The sequence below is a fragment of the Girardinichthys multiradiatus genome, chromosome 20 (genome assembly GCF_021462225.1).
Source record: "Girardinichthys multiradiatus isolate DD_20200921_A chromosome 20, DD_fGirMul_XY1, whole genome shotgun sequence".
Taxonomy (NCBI): Eukaryota; Metazoa; Chordata; class Actinopteri; order Cyprinodontiformes; family Goodeidae; genus Girardinichthys; species Girardinichthys multiradiatus.
The window spans coordinates 30,556,462-30,563,996 of record NC_061812.1 but is presented as its reverse complement, the minus strand read 5'-3'; positions in this window follow the sequence as shown (position 1 = coordinate 30,563,996).

The following is a 7,535-nucleotide window of genomic DNA, read 5'->3' as shown; positions in this document are numbered from 1 at the left end:
TTATTTTGGATTTCATAAACAAAGTGATTTTGGCAAAATTACCACAAACTCAAACTAAGTTTAAATGTATCCATAAGCTTTTAAAACGTATTCATGCCCCTATTTTTATGAATCCTTGTACGACGAAATCAGACCCTGAATAAGCTTTATTACCAAGTTTGTTCACACAAACAAGGAGTTTGACTCTGGTACACTTGGCTCTCAGTGAAAGTTTTTTTAAAAAATATAAATAAATGAAAATAAAATCTTCTTCTAAATGTACATATATACACAACTGACTTTACAATAAAATATAATGCGAGATCAGTCCATGGTGCTGTTCTGAAACTCTGACTGTTAAGTGAAGGAGAAACAGCTTGGGAGAAGAAACTGTCTCTCTGGCGGCGGGTTTTAACAGACAGCGCTCTGTAGCGCCAACCTGAAGGTAAAAGCCTAAACAGTTTATGTGCAGGGTGTGTGGGGTCTGCAGATATTGTAGCTGCTCTTTTCCTGACCATAGACCTGTATAAGTCCTGGATGGAGGGAAGGTCAGCCCTGATTATTCTCTCTGCATTCCTGATTATTCGTTGCAGTCTGGACCTGTCCTGTTTGGTGGATGAACCAAACCACACTGAGATGGATGAAGACAGGACAGTCTGAATGATGGCAGTGTAGAAGATGACCAACAGCTCCTGTTGAAGGTTGTACTTCTTTAAGTTGCCTCAGGAAGTTTAATCTCTGCTGGGCCTTCTTCAGAACATTGACTATGTGTGAGGACCATCTTAGGTTTTGAGAAATGGTGGTTCCTAGGAACCGGAAGTGGTCCAGATACATTGTAGTTGAGGATGGTCTTAAGTAGGTTAAGTTCCAGATGGTTCTGACCACACCAGTGTACCAGTCACTCCTCCTCCTGTCTGTATGCAGACTCATCACTGTCCTGGATCAGTCCGATAAAAGTGGTGTCATCTGCAAACTTCAGGAGTTTCACAGATGGGTCCGCTGAGGTGGTCATCGGTATAGAGGGAGAAGAGGAGTCGGGAGAGAACTCACCCCTGGGGGGGCGCCGGTGCTGATGGTTCTTGTGGGGGAGAAGATGCTCTCCAGCCTCACCTGCTGCTGCCGGTCCTTCAGGAAGCTGGTGATCCACTGACAGGTGGAGGCTAGGACTTTATGTTGTATATACAATTCCATTATAAAATTAGGTGTTTCTTAATGTTTTGGCAGATGGTGCAAAATGTTTTTACTCAACCTTTAAAGTCACCTCCACAAATATCGGCACCTCTGGCGAAAATGTATAAAAGACCTAAATAAATGAATCTGTTTGTTGCAGTTGCATAATCCAACAGGTATTATTTGATATTTATTTTACTTTGGTCCTTGCCACAGTTCGTTTTTTAAAATATGTTAATTATTGTTCTGATTGTAGATTTAGCCATATTTATGTATTTCTTTTCCAGTCTTTCCTGACCTATGATGGTCAACACACATCCACCTTATTTTTATGGTGCTTTCTCTTGTCTTTTCCATTTTCAAGAGTGTCGAAGACAAGTAGGCCTTTGTGTCACATCACATTAATACCCAAAAGAAACAAGGAGTAATGGATTTCTAAATAAAGAGACACTCTAATTAACTTAAATTAATTTTAATTAAATTGTAAAAAAAATAACTTTTTTCTTGCCACTGCCTCTGTTATGTTTGTTTTATAGTATTTGTGAGTGGTGCAAATAAGTGTAGCACTGTTGATTATGATAAAAACTAATATTTCTTACTGTGGGACTTATCTTCCGTTAGACAAATATGATGTTCCGTTAGACATCATGGTTGAATTTTTCTACATTATTTTAATACCTTTTCCGCATCTTTACGTGGTACCAATAAGTGTGGAGGGTGCTATGACAGGAACACAGAAAAGCAGCTAAAACCAGGGTTTGCTTGACTCTGTTAGCTTCGTGTTTATTACAAGACTGACTTAAAGATGTTAAAGATAATTTATCTACAACATTCAGGTCAAAGAAAGTGGTACTCCTAGATGCTCCTTCATCTCAAGTCATAAAAAAAATACAAAACCCCATTAAATATTCAGTGTTTTATAAAGAAATGTTCACATATTAATATCTAAACTAGTTTCTATATGTCTCTGAAAAGAAGTGATTTAATTGCAGACGAACAACAATAATTAACTTTTTAAACAAAATAAATCAATACAAATTTTAATATTTTACGTGCGGAAAACGTTAGGGGAACTCTACCCACATTCATTATTCATATACCCTTTGGTTAAAATAACTTCAGTGAGATGCTTCTTGTAGCCATCTACCAAACTCTGATGAGCCTGAGGACAGTCTGCCCCACTCCTCATTTTTAGCTGAGATGTTTCAAGGATTTCTTGCATGTTCAGCCTGTCTAAAGTCCCCCCACAGCATCACTATAAGATGCAGACCTTTGACTCAGCCAAGGACTCTCTGTTTCTTTCTAGTCAGCCCTTGTTGGTTTTATTGGCTTGGTCTGAGTCATTTCTATGTTGCAAGTTAAGGTTCAGCTTTTATTGGTCTCACAGTTTTTCCAGCACCCTCTGATACACTATAAAATTCATTTTTCTTTCTATGACAACCAGTTCCTGCTGCAGCAAAGTATCTCCAAACCATGATACTTCCACCTCCATGCTTGACAGTTCTTATAAGGTTATTTTCCTGGTGTGCTGTATTTCAGGTTATACCAAACGTGCCCTCTGTTCTGGAGTTCAAATAATTCAGTTTTAGACTTATCCAGAACTCCTGGTCATTGTCGATGTCTGGATGTTGGGCAACGTTGGTCTCATTTTTTAAAGTAAAGGTTTGAAACGTTTTTGTTGTTTCCATGTCCTTAACAGATTTCTACCTAAAACAACTCTGCATAAAGAAAAGATTTAACATTTTCACAGTGGTTCATTAGAGAGCTACTTTATAAACCTATAAACCACTCTTGCTTTTGCATTAAAATGGTTATTCAAATAGGATGATGTGGTTATTAAAACTAAAGGCCATGTTGGTCTTGGAAATGAGTTGGTAAAAAAATACCTGAATGTAAAGTGACAATACAGAGAACAGTGTCATAAATCTTGAAAACATCTTGTGCATGTGGGATTTACATGAGGCACCACTAAATATTAGGAAATTATATCAGCCTACACTCACAGCGAGAAGTAACTGCATGAGCCTGAGTCGCTTGGGCAACATCTGACACCTGGTGCTGACAGGTGGAAGACAGTTCTCTTTATCTGGTTTGCCAGCCACATATTATTCCCTATAAAGTGGCAGTTATTGGTCTCTACAGCCATCCATTGGAGCTGACTGAATTTGCCAAACTCCAAGCAAAGGTATAAGACCTTAAAACAGTGGGACTTAATTAGAGGGCCAGGATGTAGAACAGCTGAGGACTGTGAGGACACAGCGGACATGAAGGGGAATTTATTGGTAGTAGAAAATAACGCCCTGACCTTCTTTCTATGCATCTGTTAGTGTGGTTATCATATTGAACTACAGAACTGCAGTGTTTGTTAACAGATAGTGAAATCCTTCACATAGTCCTTAGAAAATATCTCTGCACCTGAATAGCTATTAAATGTGATTTTTAATTAGTGTACTGAGAGGGTTCTCCTGTGTTACATGTAACCTGTTACTGCCACAGATCTGAACCGTGTCTTTTCACTGGTATAATTTCAGATTACCATTACGCAATAGTAAAAATAATCGGTTTTGCTGGGCTGGGGTAACTGGGGTGAAATTTTTACATGTCACTGAGAATAAGAGGTCTACTGTATTTCCTGGAAAACTAAAAAATGTGAAATAAATAAATAAAAACAGTACCGATACAGTGCTTTCACACAGATGGATTGCATTGGTTCTCTTTATCAGACCATGCAAAGTAATTCCATTGTAGTTCATAGGTTATGACAAGAAGACTACTTTGCTATGCAAAATCTATGCATGAGGAGTGGTCAGTGTTTGGTTTCATGCACAACAACTCTTTGTGGCTTTCATCCCCTATCTCCTCCCAAAATACTGCTTCAACTCCTTTTATGGGTATTACCTCCAAGTTGTGTGATATATTTAAAACAGGACAGATCCAGTGAACAGCACATGCGTAAAGTGCTCTATGAACACAAGAGCTCTAAGTCAACAGTCGTCTGGCTTTTGTTTAGAAGAGTGGACCTATAATTACAGCGAAGATCAGAGCCTGATCTAACTATATGTTCTTCCATTTCCTTTTAATTTTCTCCTCTAACTGTTGGGTCTGTTTTAATGGCAACACAAGTGGAAATAAAATCTGCAGAGACACATATTGTTTATCTGAATTCAATTTATTTCAGTTCACATTTATACAGGTGGTCCAAGTATAAATGGTTTATTCGTGTCGTGTTTTTAATGCAGAGGTGTCTTGTTTTTCCGAGACCTCTCACTTCCATAGTCTTTCATTAGTCTTAGTCCAGCCTATTTATCGGATTTGATTTTGATCCCTCAGGTCTTCAAGGGTCTTATGTTGATTCCTAAAGTGAGAACTAAAACACAGGGTGAGATGTATTTTTGCTTCTACAGTGGTGAACTGTTGACAAGTCTGATGACTTGAGAGCAGCTTGGAGTTTGGATGTTTTTGAAAAGCAAATTAAAGACACATTGATTCAGTCTGTCTTTTAGTTGAAGTTTATAGATTTTTATTACTTCGTCAGGGTTTATTATTTTATTTCAGTTTTAACTATTCAATTTAGCAATTGTTGTAATATCAGTTTATGTTTTATGATTTAACTTATTCATAGTTTTGGCAAGTAATAAGACAATAACGTTACCTGTGTTGGGACCCCAGCCATGGGGACAACATTAAAGGCCAGTAAGACCTTTTCTGGAACTTTCAAGCTAAATTGCATTAACCTACTTCCAGCACAGCCAGAAACGGAACAACAGCGGACTTCCCGTGACGTCACTGTCCGAATAAAAACACAGCTTTTGCAACAAGCTGACCTCTGCCACGCAGGTCCCCAGAGGAACTGGACTAAGGGACACAGAGCACTAATGTCTCTTTGCTGGCAAACAGACATAACTCTCCAAACTGGATCCAAGAGTGTCATACGATCACGTGATCATATGCACTGAGTTAAGTAGGAATGAATTGCTGTTTGTGTATCTGGTATTCATTCATGAACGGCGTAATTAAGGTACAAGCGTTGCTTAACTTTCTCTCTGAGGTCTACAGAAGCAAACTGTGTTCCAGAGAGTTCCCAGCAGAGATCCTGTCTCTACGACACCGAGTGGAGCAGTTTTCCCAGTCTGAAGGAAGGACAACAGGACCGCATCACCGTGGCTACAGCAGTAACGTGCAGTTTGGCCGGCCCGGCAGAACGAGCCGCCCCTCTCCACAGCTACGGAGGTTAGCTGCAACTAACCCTTTGTTCACGGTGGATGCTTTCTTCAACTTCGTCGCCCTGGACAACTTTTTCTCAGCACGGTTCACGTAAGAGGTTGTGTTTTGGGCAGAGAGAAGTAGTTTAGAGTGAAATAATCTAAACATTTTTCATTTTATGACGTTTGGTTTTGTTTGTGTTGAAACTCAGACATCTTAGTGCTAGCAGATTAATTGTAAGCACATGTGCTCAGTTTGTGTGTTCTGTGTTTGTGTTTTAAAAAAAAGTTAAGACAAACTTTATTTAAAGGGTGATTTTAAACACAGAAGATCGGCCATAACGTGCCGTCCACGCTTATGCATTTTAACCATTTTATTAGTGGTATTTTAAAGGTATATGTTTGGTTCTGATGATAAGCTATAAGCGTATTTTGTTAGCTTTAACTGCTAACAGCTAAGAACACATGCTTGCCTGCTAAGATCATTTACTCAAAAAGGTTGTTAGTTTTCAATCTAGGAAATAATATTTCCCTAAACATTATTTTTCTAAACTTGATAACTAATTAAACACCATTAAGACCCATGTATCCAGAAAGGTTTGGTTCTTATTCAAAATATTTCCTTAAATATTATTTCACTCTTTCCTTAATAATATTTCGTTAAATATTATTTTAATAAATAAAGGCAGCTAATTAAACACCATTCTGAATTGGTCATCCAGAAGGTTGGTTTAATTCAGCAAATCATTCTTTAAAATATTATTTTATTAAAATAATATTTTATCTGATCTGGCATTGTGAATGGTTGTCTAAAGGTTTACCAATTATTGCTTAAGTTAGTTCCAAGACTAACTTAACTTCACTTCCAGATTCTTCAAGATAATCCTTGGTTGTCAAACATAAACATTGTATGGTAATGTTGCATCACTCTTCCGGTCATGGTTTCAACCATCTTTAATCAACTTGTTTATATTGTACATAGCCCATTAGTCTTCCTTATTATTTAATTCTGCTTGGTAGTTTAGTTGGATTGTTTTAGCATAGTAAAGAGTTTGTTGATTGAAATATGTTTGACTTTGAGTTGACTTATTTTTGTTAATAAATTCTTGTATTTTAAGAAATTGTGTGAATTCATTCTGTGTGTGTGCAGAGTTTTGCTGTTCAATAATATCAGATCTTGGCTCACACCTTTCTATTTTGTCCTAATACCATCGCCTTATTGGGCTTGTATTCACAGGACAACCCTTAACACACCGAAATATTATTTCATAAAATATTAAAGTATTAAATATTAAATAATATATTCATATTCATAATCACAACACCTGTTATTTTATATTTGATCATAAATACGTTTGTATGCTTACTGTCAATATTTTTAGGTTACTATAATTTTATTGTTTATAAAATGTTTAAATGTGAAACAAAGATTTATTTCAAGTTTTTTACTGTGTTTTATTGTTTCCTCATTCCTCATAATTAATTTATTTGTCTCTTTTGTTTCTTCAATTTTCCCTTTGTTTTGTTTTTGTTGGTCAGTCTGCTCACTTAGCTTGATCAATTCTAGTGGGTATGCCCCTAGTGGTGTGATGTGTGTCCATTTGTTTTTAACCTCTGTAAGGCATTGATTAAATACAATTATTTGATAGATTGTTATTGCTTATCAATGGTAAAACCAGATTTTAATTTTGTGTATCCTTTTCCCAAAGTCTCATATTAAATTCAACCACTTTTGCTTTACAGCTATAATAAAAGCTACAGCTAAAGAGCCTTCAGAACAGTCGAAAGCCTACACCTTCAATACTGTTGTTCTGATATAAGCAGCTGAACCAGCAGACCTGTAACCAAACTCAGCGTTACCTGTCAATTTGTATTCTTTGCACAAGTCATCAGCATGAAATTAGCATGAAAATCTGTAAAACTTTCATCAAGCTGAACAAAACTAACACTGATCTAAATGTGTTTGTATCTCAACATACAGTACAAAGCCAGATTGGAAAAACCCAATAAGAACTTGTGAAAAAAACTTATGAAAATTACTTGAAAGATGCAGACAGGTGCAAAGAAATGCATCAAATAAATGTGGAATAGAAATACTGGTACAGTTTTCTAGTTTTAATGTAAAATGGCACATGAGCCTTTCACATAATGCATACACACCAAAAAATAAATAAAAATGGCAGG